Genomic DNA, 20,819 nt, shown 5'->3' with positions numbered 1-20,819 from the left:
ATACCTTAACAGCATATTCATCCATTGGATTTTTAATGGCTGAACTGAGTTTTGAAGAACAAATAAGAGTTAACCAGGCAAGAGGGGAGAAAGATCATTCAACGTAGAGGAAGCAGCATATGCAAAGTCCCTGTGGTTGGCAGGTGCACAATAGCTTGTATAAAAAGAAAAAGGGTTGGTGGGGCTGGAGCAGGCTCAGGGGTCAGAGAGAATATAGAACCTGAAGGGGTGGGGACAGGGCTGGAGCAGTCCATTTGGAGCTCCATTGACCTCATCAAGAATCTTTGTCAAAGCAATGGTGAGCCTTCAAATACTTTGGGGGATAGAGTGATTAAAAAAAAATCTGAGTTTTTAAAAGATCACTCAGACCATAAATTGGAACAAAAACTGAATCGAGTGGCATGGCTCTACAATTGACATGGTGGGGGTGGGGAGAAAGCCAATAACCCCAGGGGATGGCAGACATGTTTTAGAACTTCCTTGGGAGCTCTAGGTGTTTTCAGCTATCTGGTTGCCTGGAAGAAAATGGGTCAAGATGAGGAGGTCATAGAGGGTAGGGGCCTAAGCTCCAGAGGCAATGAATTTGGAGCTAACCTGGTGCCCAAAGGAACATCAGGTCGTAGGTGAGGCAAAACCACTGCAGATTCTGGAAAGACTCAGAATAGCTCCATCAACCAAGCAGGAGGAGAAATCCCCAAAGACTGGATAATTACCTCGAGAAGATGTCTTTAAGCTAGAAGAGATGACAAGCTCACGTGTTGTGTGCCACCAGCAAAAATGGAGGCTAAAGAGCAAGATGAAGTTAGTAATGGAAAGTAAAGTGTATGGTATGTAAATCCAAAACCGTTAGAAACTGATTGAGTCAACAGTGCAAAATGACTCATGTACGGTGCCTTCAAAATTGACTAATCTTATACAATTTGATATCCTTGTCGATGTCAGCTTCCCTTGATTTGGGGAGCAGCATATTTGGAAACAAGTGCTGATCTTGATAATGACTATTACCTATGGCTCTGAAGGAAGTGAGCTTAGGTGTGTGTGTGCACCTGTGCATGCTCAGTCATGACTGACTCTTGCGACCCCATGGACTACAGCCCACCAGGCTCCTCTGTCCATGGAGTTTTCCAGGCAGTAACATTGGAGTGGGTTGCCATTTCCCTCTCCAGGGGAATCTTCCCAACCTAGGGATCAAACCCACATCTCCTGCATTGGCAGGCGGATTCTTTACCACTGCCCCATTAGGGAATCCCCCCAGTGAGCTTATAAGATGTAATTTTTGACTCAGCTTGATAAACAGAGAATTGCACCTAAAATATTCGAATAGATCCATAACATGCAAATGTATTGATGGATGATAGAAAATGTAACTCTGGCTAGGTCAGAAATTGCACTGGCCTGAGCAATGTCTTCTCCCTTAAAGCAAGCTCTCTAGAAAGTGAAATCACCACAGGGGGCTTGGTGAGTATGGCATCAGAATTGGATTGGAATGTTTAATGGCATAGAGTCTGATAGTCCCCTCGCTAAGATGGGAACATAACTTTCACCCTCTCCCCTCAGAAGTGCTTGGACAGGCGTGGCCAAGCTTCTCTCTCCCACTTTTCTTTCTCTTTGCACCATAGTCTTTTCATTTTCAGCCATTGATTTCTCAGATACTTGCCCACACAGATGAAGACCCACTGGTCAGAATTTGCTCTTTTTTTTTAATATCAAGAGCTTCCTACTGAGCTTGAAAGAAGTGCAAATTCTGATGCCTTTTATAGTACGAAAACCAAACTCAAGTACCCTTCAGCCTTCATTACAGCAAGTCTTGTTATTTATAAGTTAACCAATTGGAAATTCATTGCATTGCAGCCTCTGATGAATGAACATAGTCATTCCATTTAGCCAATCCAAATGTGTCCTTCTCCAAAGGTGAGTAATTCCAATTTTCATGCCTCGGCTGCTGAATCTGCAGGACTGGCTTCTCATCATCACAAACTCTGCAGAGTAAACATAGAGGAAACGTCCAGAAAGTGGGGAAATCAAGAGGGTTGCTGGCCGTCCTTTAGTTCTCACCTTTCTTTCTTTCTTCTTGTATTTTCCTTCTACCCCTCCAAACCCAGCTTCTGTTCTTCTCTGCCCCTAGTACATAGGCATAAAGTCCCATGGAGGGAGAAAAGCAAAACCTGGGGAACAGGGTCAGACTATAGATGGGGTTGATGAAAAAGCTTTGATGTGATTTCACCTCCCAAGTCATTCATGCTTCACGCACAACTGGTACCTCTCATGGCCATTGTTCCAAAGCATCTCCTTGTTGCCTCATCTGTATCCTTGGCTATCCTTAGTTCACTCATCATCTAACTTAAGACTTCCACTGTCACCTTGGTTATCCTTCCCTGTTGTCTTGCCCATGTGGAAATGAAGGGGTGTGTGTGTGTGCGTGTGCGCGCATATGCACGCACGTGCTGATAAATTAAATTGGATTAGAATGGATTAGAATGAATTGAAAGCCAGGGAGAAAGCTATCCACCCACTACTGCACAAACAGCTCCCTAGAAGGGAGATAGGATTGATGAGAACCCTACACTCCAATCCTCTGGACCTTATTTACTTTTTCCAGCTGCACTTTTCATTCTCTGTGATTTTACCCGGTAAAAAAGGAAGTAAGGATGAGATGCCATCAGTGTTTGCCCAAGCACTCTGCTTCGACTTCCTCTAGTACCAAAGAGACAGAGGCTCTGCTCTGGGCCATGACAGGTGCTAAAGTATTACATTAAATCAACTAATCCCAGGCTCTTCCTTCTGCTTGTTTGTTGAAGCAGCTGATGGCATCAGGATGTAGGCCCTCCCCAGACAATGGGGACCCTTTGAATGAATTACATTGGTTTCAGATAATGTTAATGACCCATCATTTCCATTTGAACAAGTCAATAGGTGGCCACTTAATAAACAAAGGTAGCCAATGATGATAAGCTAGACACTAGATTAGATGATAAGCTAGACACTAGCTAGATACCAACTCTGGGAGTTGGTGATGGATAGGGAGGCCTGGTGTGCTGCAGTCCATGGGGTCACAAAGAGTTGGACATGACTGAGCGACTGAACAGAACTGAGACACTAGACGTGTGATAAATAAAGATGGTCCATCATGATAAAGTGGTTCCCATATGGCACTAGTAGTAAAGAACCCGCCTGCCAATGCAGGATATATGAAATGGGGTTCAATCCCTGGGTCAGGAAGATTCCCTGGAGGAGGGCAAGACAACTCACTCCAGGATTCTCGCCTGGAGAATCCCATGGACTGAGGAGCCTGGCAGGCTACAGTCCTTAGGGTCACAAAGAGTTGGACACAGCTGAAGTGACTTATGCATGCACAAATCACGGTAAAGTTGCTTTGAGGTAATTTTTTTTAATTTAATTATTTTTTCTTCCAGTTTTATTAAGATACAATTGCTGCACTATACCGTGTGAGTTTCAGGGGTGCAGCAGGATGATTTGACTAAGGCAGTTTTCTGCCATGCCTCTCGTTATGCTGAAGATCCTCAAGTATTCTTTGTGGTCGTCGACTGGCTTCCCTCCCAGGATGTCTCACAGAAATGTGATGGTGGCACCTTAGTGCTCAGATATAATTGCCAACTAAAAATAGGAAAGAAGAAAAAGAATCTAGCTTTAGAAAAATGACAGATTGGCAGGCTGAAGGTGGGTTAACAGGAACAGGAATTATCTGCTTGAATGATACTCATTCCACGGTCCTGGTCCCATTAACACTGCAGGCAGGACTGAGATGCTGGTTCCATTAACACACCCATCCGAGTTCTCTCTGTTTCCCCTGTTCTCCAGTACTGATCAGTTCCTTTAAAAAGTGTCCTCAGGCTGAAATTTTCCCTGTTTGACATCAATCCAAAGGTAAATTGCCTGCAAAGTTTAAGACAAATTGTAATTGTGTTCATGTCTGCTTCACAACGTGTACAAGCCTTCTTTTCCAGTCAATTTTCATTTTTGAGGGTTTTTCTCTACAGCTCGCTTTGCGTCACTGACAATGATTTGATAACAGACTTTTGCCTGCTGCATTGTCTAAGGAGGAGCTATTTTTACTTTTGCGCATTTAAAAAGAAGAGAGAGTAAACATCATGGCATTATTGTGCCAGGGTGGTGCGATGGTAATGAGCCTGCCTGCCAATGCAGGAGACGCAAAAGATGTGAGTTTGATCCCTGGGTCGGGAAGATTCCCCCAGAGTTGGAAACGGCAACCCACTACAGTATTCTAGCCTGGAAAATTCCATGGACAGAGGAGCCTGGTGGGCTACAGTTCATGGGGCCACAAAGAGTCAGACACGACTGAGCAACTGAGCACATATATACAAGTCGCATAAATAAAATACAGTAAGTGTTAACAAGATATATTACCTGGAATTATATTCATATCATGACAGCTAAACAAAAAGAGATAGAGATAGTTAGGCAGATAGATATACATATGGACATAGTTGTGTTGGTTTATGTTTATACATATCTAGACAGATCCATTCATCTCTTTATCAGTGATGAATCTAATTTTGACATAGAGATCAAGATTTTGCTGATGGACCTTTATATGTTCTTTCTTGTCCCTGTAGATTAAATGGCTTGTATTCTTTGGAGGAACATGGACTCTACCTTAAGACTATAGGAAATGCCTGCTGGTTTATGCCCAGCCTTCCTGGTTGAAGAATGTTTCAAGCCATGTTGCTTGGGCTGTAACCAAGGATGTCTGTAACTCAGCAGTCCTGTTACCTGAAATATGTTTTTGAAGGCCATCTCAACACCAATTCCATCGTGTCTCAGGGTGGCAGGATCCCAGTGGGTTAGACAAGTGAAAGTGAAAGTATTAGTTGCCCAGTCCTGCCTGACTCTTTGTGACCCCATGGACTGTAGCCCACCAGGCTCCTCTGTCCATGGGATTTTCAGGAAAGCAATACTGGAGTGGGCAGCCCTTCCTTTCTCCAGGGGATCTTCCCAGTGCAGGGATTAAGTCCAGGTCTCCTGCACCACAAGCAGATTCTTTACCATCTGAGCCACCAGGGAAGACATGGACTAGAGAGCCAGTGTGTAAAGCCAGACCGAGGATGGTAGCAAAGCTGACCAGAATGTTGGAGCTAGTGAACAGGTTCAGGGTGTCTGAGTTTTTATGTGGGGTTTCACCAAAGCTTCCCAATTGCCAGAGATGTTCCTTTGAATGATTCCAGACCTTAACTGCACTAACCATTCATGGGGCCACTTTGCCAGGATGGAAATGTTATATTGTTATTACTTCTTCATTTTCCTTTTGTAAAGAACAGAAGGCACTTTTGACTAGATCTTGTAGGTAGAGGGCCCTTTTCCTTCTTTACAAGTCAACATGTAACTGAAATTTGTAAGAAAGAAATAAACAAGCCACTTAGTCTCCATGACTTGCCCTATTCTAATTTCTGCATTTTCTTCTTCATTTTATTGGTTATAGAAAGAGAAGGAATGAGATTAGACTGGATTTTTGAAAGGTATGTCTGTTTTCATCGAATCTGATAAATGTAATTGTACCCAGTTTTAGAAATGCGTTAAGAGGAAATATTTGTTTACACCTTAAACTGCATAAAAAGCAATATTGCTTCCGTCTTGTTAAATCAATTACTCTCTGGGCTTTCAGAAGTTGGCAAGCAATTCTGCATGCCCTCAAAAAGAGCTGAGGTTGCAGAATTATTATTTAAAATCTATATGATTCACCTCCTCCAAAAAATCAAACATAATCCTTTCTGAAATTCAGATTGGACAATTTCAATCACAAAAACATACATTTATTATTTCTGGCACTCCCTAGGTGTGAGGGACTTCTTGGGCCATTCAATCTGGCCCAGCTCTCATAATGAAATCTATCCCTTAGATAAAAGAAAATAAACAGACTTGGTAGCTTAAGCTAACATGATTTTCTGAGTTTTGGAGGGCAGCAGATTGTTTATTTTTTTTTTCAACCTGATAAGTTTCCAAGGCAAAATGATTTATCTCTGTCCGGTTCTTCTTGGGATATTCACTGGGCAGAAAGTGGATTAAGGAAGAAGTATAGAATGGGCTGAAATAGAAAGGCAAGGAACTCTACGGGCAATGCTGAATGGGCAACGGCCTAACCCGATTACTGTGTATCCTCCAAAGAGAGCAAAAATCAAATTAAATTGGAGAAAAAGAAAGTAGAAAGAGAAGGAAATTGCAATATTTTGGTCTAAGGGAGATTGCATTGTAGGGTTAATAGAATTTAGATGGCAACATCATTTTTAAAACTAGATTGGCTTATGCCTATAATTCCTCAATGTACTGTTCACAGGCAAGGTTTGTGTGTGTCTTTCTCTGACATGACACGAGAAAAAAAAATGTTCACAAATGATAATTGCCTAGTGCCAGCAGTCACATAGTTCCCTTTCAAAAGAGAACAGGGAAAAGAGCTGTTGCCAAGGCGAGCTCAAGGCTGTAAGACCCAAGAGTTCTCCAGTATCTGAGTCCCACCCACAGCTGTCATTTCTCTCCAAGGCATCTGCTTGGCACCTGGAGAAGCTCCGTTCCCCAGGCTGACTTAGAGGAACTGCCCAGCTGGGATCTGCTTAATCCAACAAGAACTCTCCAGTAACAGTAACCCCATGGGCTTGGGAGGCTCAGCGCTCTCTGAAGGGGGTGCCCTGCAGTATCACAAATAGATCTTATGCTCTAGAGACAAGACACACATAGACTTGTGAGCAACCCAGTATGAGTTCAAGATGTGGAGCCCAATAATGTGTGAGCCCAATAATGTGAAGATATGCCTTACTGGTGTACAGACCAGCTGTTCTCAAGGTTGTCATGATCATGGGGAGAGAAAAAAGTGGAGTTAGGGCCACCATTGCTGTAGGGGGGCTTGCTAGGTGGTGCTAGTGGTAAAGAACCTGCCTGCCAATATAGGAGACATAAAAGATGCCAGTTCAATCCCTGCATTGGAAAGATATGCTGGAGAAGGGCATGGCGACCCACTCCAGTTATTCTCGCTTGGAGAATCCCAGGTTCCTTTAGGAACCTGGCGGGCTACAGTCCATGGGGTCGCCAAGAGTCAGACATGGCTGAAACGACTTAGCACGCACGTACCCATTGCTACAGCACCAGATTCCACGACCTGTCTTACCACAATCACAGGCAGCATTCAGACAGCGCCAGGTGTGCTGGGGGCAGGGGTGGGGAGTGAAGCGCTTTAGGGCCTCAATGCAATGCTGTGTGTGGTCAAGAGCAGAAAATGAAGAATAGCTACCTCTCAGGAGAGGTTGTCCATACGATGCCTTCAGTTAACTCCTGGTGTTAACATGAGCTTTGAATTGCATTGTCTTCCCCAAATGAAAGCTTTAGGAAACTAAAGCTGAGTGTGGTAAGTAGTAGGTAGTTGTTGGGAAAACCTGAATTCAAACAGTGGTCTGAGTTCCAAGGCCATTCCCTTAACTTTGAGGTCTTACTGCTCTCTGCTGAGTGGGCATGGGGGTAGAGCCCATGATCTCTGTCAGTAACTGTGAAACACACCTCCAATACATGCCTCAGTGACAGCTGTAGGAGGAAGTTTTAAGAGAAGGTTCTGGGGAGGAAGAAAGGTTTTCAAAAATTGTTAGGGTTGAGTAGGCAAAGGGAAAGGATGTTTAGATGGTGGAGACAGACTGGGAGACGTGGGCAGGGCAGTCCCAGTTAACCATCTGGGAAAAAGGACATTAAGAAAATTAAACTTACACCTCAGTCTTGCTCTCCACGTGCTGCCAGGCATGTACCACAAAGCCTTCTCCTCAGACACACAATTCCCAATGACGTTTTCTTCCTGTCTTTTCATAAAGCTATCATGTTCAGTCATTCACAAAACCCCAGGGTATCACAGGACCTTGATCCAGATCAGACAAACACTTCCAGGGACGGGGAGCTCACTACCTCTCAAGGGAGCACAGTTCTTTGATGGACAGCTTTCGTTCCTAGAAAGCACTTCCTTTTGTTACCTCTGCTTCTTAAAGCCCCTCCGATATTTAAAGACCACTATCCACTATTCACTATACTGAATTTCTTCCTCTCCAGGCCAAACAAATACAGTTTCCCCATTTTTAAAACTGCCCCCATGCCTTTGCTTTGATGCAACTACTTCCAGTTTCTAACTTCCTGAACACAGCACAGCTTTGGGAAGCAGGGAGTGAGTTCACATTAGCAGATCTATGTACAAAGAGTACCACTTAAGAGAGGCATAAAGGCTCCAAGAGGAGATGAAAATCATATCACCTGTACATATGTGCGAGTAGCTAAAGTGCAACAACATTGCCTGCCATATGAGGGATCCCTCAAGTCTTACTGCAGCTTTAAGAACTTCAGAAGTATATCTGCTAAAATCTTACACTATCACACCACTGGGAAGTTAAATTGTGTACATTTCTATTGTATTTATTACGTCTTATAAACTTTTAATAAAACATTTTTATGAGAATATTTGTTTCTGGCAACCTTGGTCATCTTCAGAACGCCAGGGCTCCCCTTAGAGATGTGTGACTCCCCTTCCTGACCTGCACATAATGGGAATTTTCCATGGTTAGGTGGCCGAATGTAGACCCTCCATATCAGGAGTTGGTGACTATTAGGAACCCGAAGGCCACATTTCAGACACACAAATCAATGCTCAATGTCTCTCTTTCTTAGCATCCTCAAAGTGTCTTTGGGCTCCAAGATGGCTACTTGAGTGCCTGCCATCACATCTCTGTTCCATTAAAACAGTGGGAAGAAGCAAAACAGCAGAAATGGACACTTCTCCATTCTTTTAAGGAAGCTTCCCAGAGTTCCTACACAGTACTTTCACTTATATCTTATTGACTAAAATTAAATCATAGCTAGACTTTGGCAACATAGCTGTGAGGAAGGCTTAAAAATCTTGTCTTTATTCCAAGCAACAGCACAGTCAGTTTAAAAAGTAATGGATTCTATGACTAAGCAAAATGGGACGAATGCATGTTGGAAGATGATTAGAGTTTCTGTTCTCTTCAACCAGCATTGTATGAGAGCACATACTCCCCCATATTCTCACCACCACTGAGTATTACTGTTTCTTAACATCTTTGCCAATTGACATGCTCTAAATGGCATCATGTTATTTTATTTATGTTTCTCTCATTACTGAAAAGAGTGAGCATGCATGCATATTTATTAACTACTGGTAGTCTTTTCTGATAAGTTGCTCTTTATACCCATAGCCTACTTTTCTTTTTCATCTTTTTCTTACTGATTATTAACAGCCTTTTATTTATTAGAAATATAAACCATATACCAGGCAAACTTTTCCCCTGTTTTTAAAATTTTACCATTAAAAAAATATTTTATGTCCCTTAGCCATCAGTATGGATACTATCCAAAAAAAGCCAGAAGGTATGACAATTGTTGGCAAGGATATGGAGAATTTGGGATCCTTGTGCACAGTTGATGGGAATGTAAAATGATGAAGTGCTATGGAAAACATTATAGCAATTCTTCAAGATATTAAAAATAGAATGACCAGGCGATTCAGTCATTCCACTTGATATAGACCCCAAAGAACTGACAGCAAGGTCTTAAAGAGATATTTGTACATTCACATTCATGGCAGCCTTATTCACAATAGCCAAAATGTGGGACTAACCCAAATGCCCATCAGCAGATGAACAGATAAAATACAGCATGTAGTACAATGGAATATTAATCAGCCTTAAGAAGGAAGGAAAACCTAACATTTGCCACAGCATGGATAAACCTTGAGGATACTATGCTAAAGGGAATCAGCCAGTCACAAAAGGACAAATATTATATGATTCTACTTATACGGGGATACCTAGAGGGGTCAAGTTCATAGAGGTAGAATGCAGAATGGTAGTTGCCAGGGGAGGAGAGAAGGGAGCAACAGGGAGTTGTTTAATGGGTTACAGAGTTTTAGTTTTGTCAGATGAAAAGAGCTCTGGAGATTGGTTGTGAAGCAATGAGAAAGTACTTAACACTACCCAACTGCACACTTAAAAATAGTTAAGATAATAAATTTTATGTTGTGTATATTTACCATAATTCAAATATATTTTCTTTCACTAGATTGAAAATCCTTCTCTTTTATAGTTTTTGCCTTTTGTATCATGCTTAGGAAGTCTTTTTTTACCTCCACGTGAAAAATGTTTTTACCTGTGTTTTTTTTTTTTTTCTGTGGTTGAGTGTGGGATACTCAGGTCCTATTGATTCATTTCCTAAGATATTATCAGTGGTTGATAATAATCAGTCCTTAGGCATCTCTCTTATTTACTTTTTTCCTGTAATCCCCACTTCCTATTCCATTCCTCTGCTTCATAAAACCATTCTAAGGTACTGAATATGTATCTTTTTCATTTGCATATGTTTTTGCTAAATATGTATTGTATGAGATTCACACATTTTAACTGACATAAACGATATTGTGTTATATTCCTCATTATGCTTCTTACTTGTTTCACTCAGCATTGCATTTTTAAGATGTTCTGTGTGCACTTGGTCCATCGCTTCTAATTTCTGCTCAGCCTTCCTTGGTGTGCCTCTTAACATTTTACCAATCTGCTGTCCCAGCACTGAACATTCCAACTGCCTCCAGCTTCCCATCACAAACAACACTGCATCCACTTATGGATTGTGTGAGATGGATTTCATTTTATCGGAATGAAGGACTTCTGTTCACCAAAGACTAACATTTATAAAACTGGTATTTTTAAAATGACAAAGAGAAAAATGGTATTCACAATGTGCAAATTAACAAGGGATTAATATCTACAACACACAAAGAACCTTCTCAAATCAAGAAGAAAAATACAGAAAGCCCAGTAGAGAATGGGCAAAGGAGGTAAACAGGTATTATAAAAATGAAAGTACAAAAAGCTAAAAAGTATTTGAAGAAATGTTTAAATTAATAATCTGAGATGTGCATTTTTAAACAAACTTGTGCTATTAGAATGACAAAACCCAGAAACTAGATAATATCACATATTTGTGTGGGGGGACACAAAATATTCTGCTCACACGGAACCCTTGCACTGCCAGTGGGAGTGTAAACTGCGGTCAAATTAAGTGCATACACACTCCTGACCCCAAATTCCACTCTTCCACCAGCACTTTTATAGTTTTGGGGGTTTGTTTATTTTTAGCACATAAATATTTACTCCTTCTGGGATTTATTTTGTTGTAGAGTATAAGTATTGAGCAATATTTATTTTCCCCAAATGTTTGGCCATTTGACTTAACACTTTTGGATAACACTACCTTTTCCTCCACTGTCACTCTATCATTTACTGACTTCCTATAGATTCCTGGGTCTGTTTCCAGGTTTTAGGTTTCTAAACAGTGTATCTTGGGGCTGCCAAGCAGTGACCCACTTGGAGAATGTTTAATCCCTCCTGTGCTTTGTGCTTTGATGTCAAGAGCCATGTACTAACTACAGATCCAAAGGAAAAACAGTCACAGAAACCAAGGGCTGTTTTTTCCTGATACTTATAAATTCCTGTTGGATGGAACTTTGGTTTCTGGCTTTTATTCTTAAATGAGCGAGCCGCTTCCACATTCCTCCTTCCTGGTCTCCCAAACGTCTTGTAGCATCTTCTTCCATTTCTTTGATTCAAGAAGTTAGATTTTTATTATTATTCTAAATATTTATTTATTTATTTGGCTGGGCTGGGTCTTAGCTGCGGCACTCAGGATCTGCGATCTTCGCTGGGGAATACCGGATCTTAAGCTACAGCATGGAGAAGGCAATGGCACCCCACTCCAGTACTCTTACCTGGAAAATCTCATGGACGAAGGAGCGTGGTAGGCTGCAGTCCATGGGGTCGCTAAGAGTCGGACACGACTGAGCGACTTCACTTTCACTTTTATGCATTGGAGAAGGAAATTGCAACCCACTCCAGTGTTCTTGCCTGGAGAATCCCAGGGATGGGGGAGCCTGGTGGGCTGCTGTCTCTGGGGTCGCATACAGTCGGATATGACTGAAGCGACTTAGCAGCAGCAGCAAGCTACAGCATGTGGCTGGAACCCAGGCCGCCTGCAATGGGAGCTCGGAGTTTTAGCCACTGGAACATCAGGAAGTCCCGAGAAGTCAGATTTTAAATCTCTCTTGTCTCCCCGTCTCATTCAGTGCCCAATTAATCCTGTTTCAAAAACAAAGTTTGAAGTCTTGAACAGAGCTTGGAAACCAGAAAACCTCTCTGGAGATTGGCAATTTAGTAACTTGAAGATTTCACACAGACCAAAAAAAAAAAAACCCCCCAAAACTCCACCTTCAGAACTGTAGCGCCTCTCGGTTCGTAACAGTGAGCCTGGGGGCACTCCCGCGAGATCACGCGTTCTTCCCGCGCATGCTCAGTCCAAGAAGCAAGATGTCTGACCACAGAGGGTTAACACTGTGAGAAGCTCAGACACCTGAAAACTATCTTCACATCAGGAGAATCAAGTCACATTGCCAGACTGCAGGAAAGTGTGTTCTTCTTGAAGAGTGTCAGTCCCTTTCGTCTTAAAAGATGCAGACAAGCACTTAAAGGCTGTCAATCATTTCCCTTGAGGGGAGACAAGAAACTTTTAACATGAATTGCCAATATTTTTCCACAGTAAGGTAAGTAGAAAATTGCTTTTAATGTTAAAAAAAAAATTGCCATACCAAAAGACCAGGTTTTTTCCATGAGAATATTTCCATGAGAATATTCACTGCCTGTCAGATTAAATAATAATATTGGGTTGGTCAAAAAGTTTGTTAGAGTTTTTCTGGAAGATGTAAGGGAGAAACTTGAAAAAACTTTTTTTTTTTTTTTAACTTTTCCAACCCAATAATGATAATAATAGATTTATTAAAGCATAAAGAAAAAGATCTCGTCTGACTTCCCTTGAAGGTGATGTTCCATAAGCAGCCTGGAGACAGATAATATGCCAGAATAGCATGTTTTCTGCCGAAGAAAGTTGACAACCAAATTGTGTTGTCGAACATAGCAGCCACCAGACACATGGAGCTATTTAAATTTAGTTAAAATTTGATAAAACTAGTTTTAGTCATACTAGCCACATTCCAAGTGCTTAACAGCCCCATGTGGCTAAATGGCTGCTATATTGAATAGCACAGGAATAGAACATTTGTATTATCACAGGAAGTTCTACTGGACACCAATGATTAGATCTTTTCTACTTAAAGTATAATCACTGGCCTCTCCTGGGAGCAGGGGTGGCTTCATGGGCATGTGGCCTGTAGAAAGGCAGAAGACCTCAAGGACTCTGCTCGTGGTTTAATACTTTGTTGTCACTATTTTGAAATTGTTAATTTTTTAATAAGAAATCCTGAAATTTCCTTCCCTCCTGAGCCCCACAAATGATGCAACCACTTCTGCCTGGGTGCTTCTTACAAATGCAGAACCTCAGTTACACTTGCTGAATCAGAACCTGAATTTTAACAAGACTCCCAGATGACTTAGGGCTTCCCCCGTGGCTCAGCAGTAAAGAACCCGCCTGCAATGCAGGAGACACAGGATTGATCTCTGGGTCAGGAAGATCCTCGGGAGAGGACATGGCAACTCACTCCAGTATTCTTGCCAGGAAAATTCCATGGACAGAGGAGTTCATGGGGTTGCAAAGTGCTGGACTTGACTGAGCACAGATGACTTATGGACATTAAGCTTTGAGAACCAGGATTTTGAAGAGTAATTCTCAAACATTTTAAATCTACAGACTCTTTCTTTAAACTGATTAAAATTTGCACAGATCCAAAGATATAAAATAGATGAAAATAATTATGCCCATTAGGCAATTATATAATAATTGATCAGCTTAAATAATATCAGGTTATTTGTGGATCCCTAGGATTTTATGGAAGAGCTTGAACACCTTTAGTCTAGAATTCTTTGGTTGGAGACAGTTTGCAATGTCAAGACAATTCCAATCCTATACCCTAGAACCAACAGACCCCAGGGAAGACAAGTTTCTTGGAATACACATATGAGAACCATGGTAACCATGGTGTTGTGCAATCTTTGTGTGTGATATTAGCCAACCCACATTAGGGCATATAGGGTCTTCCCATTTTGCACTGGGCACTTCACCACATCACCTCATTTACACTTCACAGGGCTGTATAGGAGAGCTGGCATGAATGGCATCTTACACACAAGTCAGTCAGTCAGTTCAGTTGCTCAGCTGACTCTTTGCGACCCCATTGACTGCAGCACTCAAGGCTTCTCTGTCCATCACCAACTCCCGGAGCTTGCTCAAACTCATGTCCATCGAGTTGCTGATGCCATCCAACCATCTCGTCCTCTGTTGTCCCCTTCTCCTCCTGCCTTCAATCTTTCCCAGCATCAGGGTCTTCTCTAATGAGTCAGTTCTTCGCATCAGGTGGCCAAAGTATTGGAGTTTCAGCTTCAGCATCAGTCTTTCCAATGAATATGTAGGACTGATTTCCTTTAGAATGGATTGGTTGGATCTCCTTGTAGTCCAAGGAACTCTCAAGAGTCTTCTCCAGCACTACAGTTGTTACACACAAGTAAGTGAGGTTAGATTGGTTAAGTAACCTACCCAAACAGAAGCAGAATTTAAACTCAGGTTCAGAATTCAGATTAGGATGGAATGAATGAAATGCTCTCCAGTGCAAGCTGTAAGAGGGAGGGGGCACAAAAAACTCAGTAATCAAGGTAAATAATATTTAAACTCAATAATTTTAAAGATTCTGAATACAAAAGTATCCATGATGAACAAATTACCATAATTTGAAATAAAGACAGACTGTTGGTTGCGACCCTACACTATTGTGCAACAGGGACAGTTGCTTTCAGGCAGCTCATTGCTCCCAGCACTGTAGGCCCTTCAGTCTCCACTGCCTTGATGCCCAGTGTTGACCATAGTTCATGAACAGATTGGACAACACAGACGTTATATGCAGTCTTGCTTTCTGATTGTAGAGATTTTATAAACGTTTCTCATTTTGTCTGAACTAGAGGAGGATGTTTTGATAAGCGTATAGTAGAGGTCGGGGCTTCCCTCTACAGAGGGAAGAATCTCTCTGCATTGTGGGAAACCTGGATTCAATCCCTGGGCTGGGAAGATCCCCTGGAGGAGGGAAAGGCTACCCACTCCAGTATTCTGGCCTGGAGAATTCCACGAACTGTATAGTCCATGGGGTCGCAAACAGTGGGAGATGACTGAGCAACTTTCATTTACTCACTTAGAGGTCAGACTTTTTTTCTTTTGCCTCAGGCTGCAAATGTGGCTTGCCACTGCCCAGGTTTGTTAAATTCTAGATCCTGGGTTAGAAAGTCTACTTCTGCCTACATCTGTGGCTCTGAATCCTGACTGCACATTCAAATAACCTGAGGAACCATCAAAACATCCCCATGCCCAGGACCCATCCTCAGAGTCCTTTTAGTTTACCCGGGTGGTTCTGAATGCGGCTTGGCTTTGGGTTTGTTGCAAAACTCACCAGTTCATTCTAATGTGTGCCCAAGGTTAATGATTTTGCACTCTGCACTGCCTCCCTTCAAGGATGACAGAAATCCAACACACAAAATGAACTTTCTGTAATGTGAAGTTGGCTGGAAAGCATATCCTTTTTCAGACTGGAACAAGAATCATAGAATTTTAGATCTAGATGGTGCCTTAGGAATCATAGATTGTAGAGCTAAAAGGACCACTAATTAGATTGCCAATCTTACTAATGAGAAACAGAGGCTCAAATATCGTATGATCTCATTTATATGTAGAATCTAAAAGATAAAACCAAAGTCCCCAGATACAGAAAACAGACTAGAAGTGGGGGTGGGCAAAATGGATGAAAGTGGTCCAAATGTACAAACTTCCAGTTACAAAATAAATCCGCCATGGCAATGTACAGCATGGTAATTATAGTTAATGATACACCACTGTATATATGAAAGTTGCTAGGAGAGTAAATCTTAAAAGTTCTCATCATAAGAAAAAAATTGTAACTATGTGTGGTAAGGAATGTTAACTGGACCAATTGTGGTGATTTTGCAATATAAACAAATACCAAATCATTATGCTGTACACCTGAAACTAATATGTATAATATTATATGTCAGTTATACCTATGTCAGTTATGTTCTGCATACTTTCTCTGCATAACAAACCAACCCTAAAGTTAATAGTGTGAAAGGAAAACATTTTACTATGTCCACGATTCTGTGGGTCAAGGTTTTTGACAGGGCACTATATATGAGTGTGTGCATGCTAAGTCACTTCAGTTGTGTCCGACTCTTTGTGATCTTATGAATTGTAGCCTGTCAGGCTCTTCTGTCCATGGGATTCTCCAGCCAAGAATACTGGAGTGGCTTGTCATGCCTTCCTCCAGGGGATCTTCCTGACCCAGGGATTAAACCCAAGTCTATGTCTTCTGTAATGGCAGGCTGGTTCTTTAACACTAGCACCACCTGGGAAGCCCCATGTCAATTATACACCTATTAAAAAAAAGAAAACAGTGGGTTAGAAAGGTAACCAGACTTGCAAATGAGGGGCAGAGAGAGAGGAGCAAAGGGCTTCAGGAACTCAGCCCAAGCTCTTTTCAAGGCCCTCATGAGAGAATAATCAGTCCCCTCTCTCACCAAAGAGAAATTTAAGCAGCTCCCAAAGTCGGTAATTTCCCCTAAATCATAAGAATTATAGTAAAACTTGTCTGTTAATTCAGCATCTTACAACATTTTTTTAGAACAAATGTGATCAATCTGAATCCCAATTCATAAAGGATCAGCCTGCAAGCCAAACTGTTTATTTGGTCTGTACAATACTTTGTGATAACTTACATGGGAAAAGAATCTGAAAAAGAATGGAGATATATATATATATATATATATATATATACACACACACACATATATGAAACTGAATATTCACACCTGACATGCTATACACCTGACACTAACACAACATTGTAAATCAATTATACTCCAATATAAAATAAAAATTAAATTAATAAAATAAAAAGTTGACCCAAAGTTTAAACATGGAGAGACCTCACCTACAGTTTTAATATAATGTACTTCCTGTGCAGGCTTGGAATACTTGGCACTGGGTCCTGCATTCCTGAGCATAACAACTAGCCAGGCCTGAGTCACCACTGCCCATTGGAGGAAGCCTCCACCCCTTCCTGCTGCAATTCAGGACTCTAGGCTGGCTAAAAACGAAATCGGACATCTCCCAAGTGCCAGAACCCTCCACCCATCTGTTTCAGGCATTTGCATTGACTCTTTGGCCCGGGTTGTATTTGAGTTTGCAGCCCCTGGTCATGTTGTCACATGCCCATTGTTCCCCAGGCATTGGGGGCAGAAAGAGCAATTCCTGGGCTCCCTTCTGACTGGAAGAGCAGGAAAGGCTGGGTGGTGAGGTGGGTCCTCTACGGAGAACCCTCAGGGGGCTGGATCTTCTATTCTTGGGTTTTGCTGTCAATCATCCTAACACTGTGGACTAACAGATCCTGTCATTGGAAATCTCTGCCCCGCATCGTCAAGGTTCCTCTTCCTGCTGGCTTGCTTTCCGCCCCTTCCAGGATGCCCTCCCTCTTTTCATGTAAAGTCCACTCGTCCTTCCAGGTTCAGCTTCCTGGATTACTCTGATCCGTGGTGTCCTCTCCCTTCTCAGAAACTCCTCCCATGACATCATGTCAATACAGAAACCATATGCTCTTTTGATTTCCCCAGGCCGGAGGATAAGCTCCTTAAGTTTGCCTAGTTGTAATTCCTTTGAATCCTCCCTAACACCCTGGACGGTGCTGGACAAACAGAATCTTTACAATAGACCCTGTGCTTTTTAAACTCAGGATTCCCCTCAAACTCCCTCCGCCTTGGGAGCAGGCGATGCAGCTCCCAGTGTCAGGCACTAGAGGTCGCTCGGCCACACACATCTCGCCCTGCCCAGGTTTCCATGCCGCACACGGAGTACTAGCGCCTCTGGAAGTAGGGCAGGCTCATTTATTTCCTCTCCAACACAGCCTCGGGCCATCAGAGCGTCTGATGTCAGGGTCCCTGCCGCGCAAGCTGCAGAATGAAAACACTGCAAATAAGAAAGGTCACTGCCTCCGCTCTGCACATTTACTTCTCACCTGAAATCTCTGCTTCACTAGCAACATCCCGGCTCAAGCTCTGAATGTTTTTTCCTGACTCAGTGTTCCAGCAGGAGGGAGAAGAAATCTGTGACTAGTGCGCACACGTGTGTGTCCTTACAGATTATTGCGTCAGGTCCATGGGCCAGTGTTGTGTCAAGATAGGCTTCCATCTGCTCTCCTCTCCACCAACTCCCAGGAAGGTTCTGACCAGGGCACTGATGCCCCAAATCTGTTTTGCTTTGGCTACTGTTGTTTTCAATGAATAACAAGAATGACCTTTTAAAACAAGCCTTATCAAGTTGTTCAGCCTTGAAGTAAAGGCAGCAGTCAGGTTTTATTTGAGAGACTTGCTGAGCCCAACGCAACAATATGAGGGGAGCACAATAGGTCTGAAAATGGGACAGGTGCCATGGCAGATGGGAGGGGCAGAAGAGGGAAGACCTAAGGGAAAGCTGATCACGCACACCCAAGGGCCCAGCATGGTGTCATGTTGGCATTGCATGACCCTGACACTGGTTGAATCAGAGTGATTATAGAGCTTAGCAAGTAATGTGTCCATCACGGTGATTCAAATGAATGTCCAGACACTGGGAAGAAAGCTTGGAGTAGAGAAGACCTGGACCCTAAAGCTCAAAGAACAAACTTTCTGGGCTGGAATAACATATTTCAAGGCCATCTCATTGGTAACTTCTAAATAGCACTCTGCTGCTGCTGCTGCTAAGTCGCGTCAGTCATGTCTGACTCTGTGCGACCCCAGAGATGGCAGCCCACCAGGCTCCCCTGTCCCTGGGATTCTCCAGGCAAGAACACTGGAGTGGGTTGCCATTTCCTTCTCCAATGCATGAAAGTGAAAAGTGAAAGTGAAGTCGCTCAGTCGTGTCCGACTCTTTGCGACCCCATGGACTGCAGCCCACCAGGCTCCTTCATCCGTGGGATTTCCCAGGCAAGAGTACTGGAGTGGGGTGCCATCGCACTCAGACCTCTTTAAAAGAAAGGCCAATTTGTGTGTATGTCATCCATCAAAAGGATGCACTTAGTAGTAGTATAGCAACTCTGAAGCTGGCCTCCCTAAGTGGAAATCACAATTCTGACATTTACTAGGCATGACCTAAACGCTCTCTCTCAGTCTATTCATCTGGAAAATGGGACTAATAATAACACTTATTTCATTAGGTTAAACAAGTTCATATATGTGAAGTGCTTAGAATAGCATGTGGTACATAGTAAGTGCATATGTAAATATAAGCTAAAAAATTATCTGCTTTGCACAAAGATCACAATAAAGCCCCTCTTTTCCATGCTTGGCTGTGTCTGGAATAAAGAATGAAAAAAAACCTTTCCAATTTTATACCTAAGTGGTGACAATACCATTTTCAGTTCAACAATTCTTTCCTTTCTTACACAGTCAAGTTTATAATTATCTTTAAAGTGTTTATTTTCTTTTCATCCCACCTCTCTTTAAATAAAAATTCTGAAAAAGTGGGTAAGGGAACAAAATCAAGAATTGGTTCTTTGAAAAGATAAGTAAAATTGGCAAATCTTTCCCTGTATTAAGAAAAAAAGAGTGAGTGAGAGTGCTTAAATAACTAAAATCAGAAATGAAAGAGAAGTCATGACTACCAATTTTACAGAAGCAAAAAGGATTGTCAGAGAGCACTGTGACCAATCGTAGGCCGAGAAATTGAATAACCTGGATGAAAGGGACAAATTCCTAGAAACCCAACCTATCAAGACTCAACTGTGAAGAAATAGAACATCTGAACAGAACTATAACTAGTAAGGAAATTTAATCAGTAATAAAAAGCTTCCCAATAGAGAAAAGCCCAAGACCAGATGGCTTCTTTGGCAAACTCTACCAAACATTTAAAGAAGAATGACATCAAGCCTCCTCAAATTCTTCCAAAACTTGAAGAGGAGGGAACACTCCCAAGCTCATTTTAGGAGGGCAACATCTCCCTAATACTAGAGCCAGACAAAGACACTACAAGAAAAGACAACTACAGACCCTGATGAATATTGATGAAAAATTCTTAACAAGATTGTAGGAAACAGAATTTAACAGCAGACTTAATACTATTAAAAAATCAGTACCACCCAAAATGGTCTACAGCTTCAGTGCAATGCCTATCAAAATCCTGATCTTTTTTTTTGCAGAAATAGAAAAATCCATTCTAAAATACACATGAAATCTCAAGGAACCCTGAATAACCAAAGCAGTCTTGAAGCAGGGCAGTGTTGGAGATCTCACACTTCGTGATTCCAAAATTACTACAAAGTCACAGTAATCAAAACAGTGTAGTACTTGCATAAATACAGATATATAGACCAATGAAGAGTCCCTTGGACAGCAAAGAAATCAAAGCAGTCAATTCTAAAGGAATCAACCCTGAATATTCATTGGAAGGACTGATGCTGAATCTGAAGCTCCAATACTTTGGCAACCCGATGTGAAGAACTGACTCCTTGGAAAAGACCCTGTTGCTGGGAGAGATTGAAGGCAAAAGGAGAAGGGGGCGGCAAAGGATGAAGTGGTTAGATAGCATAACCGACTCGATGGACTTGAATTTGAGCAAATTCCAGGAGATAGTGAAGGACAGAGGAGCTTGACATGCTGCAGACCACAGGGTCACAAAGAGTCGGACATGACTGAACAAACAACAACAAGACCAATGAACTAGAATGGAAAACCCAGAATAAATCTCATATACATGGACAAATATTTTTTGTAATGTCAAGA

At 42.0% G+C, this 20,819-nt stretch overlaps 2 long non-coding RNA genes across 4 annotated transcripts in view; one reads left to right on the top strand and one right to left on the bottom strand.

Moving 5' to 3' along the window:
* Positions 1-3,372: 3,372 nt before the first annotated feature.
* On the bottom strand, positions 3,373-12,406 carry LOC129645463 (uncharacterized). Of its 2 annotated transcripts, XR_008711352.1 has the most exons (3): positions 12,273-12,406; positions 11,777-12,143; positions 3,373-3,615 (listed from the first exon to the last, which is right to left on the bottom strand). It is a non-coding gene; the product is annotated as an uncharacterized LOC129645463 (long non-coding RNA). The 2 variants fall into 2 exon arrangements; XR_008711351.1 differs by lacking the exon at positions 12,273-12,406 and having other exon boundaries at positions 11,777-12,266.
* Positions 12,407-12,466: 60 nt separating this feature from the next.
* LOC129645465 (uncharacterized) overlaps positions 12,467-20,819 on the top strand; it is a 35,067-nt gene continuing 26,714 nt past the window's right edge. For both annotated transcript variants that reach the window (XR_008711354.1, XR_008711355.1), the window contains exon 1: positions 12,467-12,604. This is a non-coding gene — a long non-coding RNA (uncharacterized LOC129645465). The remainder of the gene's footprint in view (positions 12,605-20,819) is intronic.

This window comes from Bubalus kerabau, chromosome 3 (assembly GCF_029407905.1).
Source record: "Bubalus kerabau isolate K-KA32 ecotype Philippines breed swamp buffalo chromosome 3, PCC_UOA_SB_1v2, whole genome shotgun sequence".
NCBI classification, from domain to species: domain Eukaryota; kingdom Metazoa; phylum Chordata; class Mammalia; order Artiodactyla; family Bovidae; genus Bubalus; species Bubalus kerabau.
This window is presented reverse-complemented; position numbering and strand designations above follow the sequence as displayed.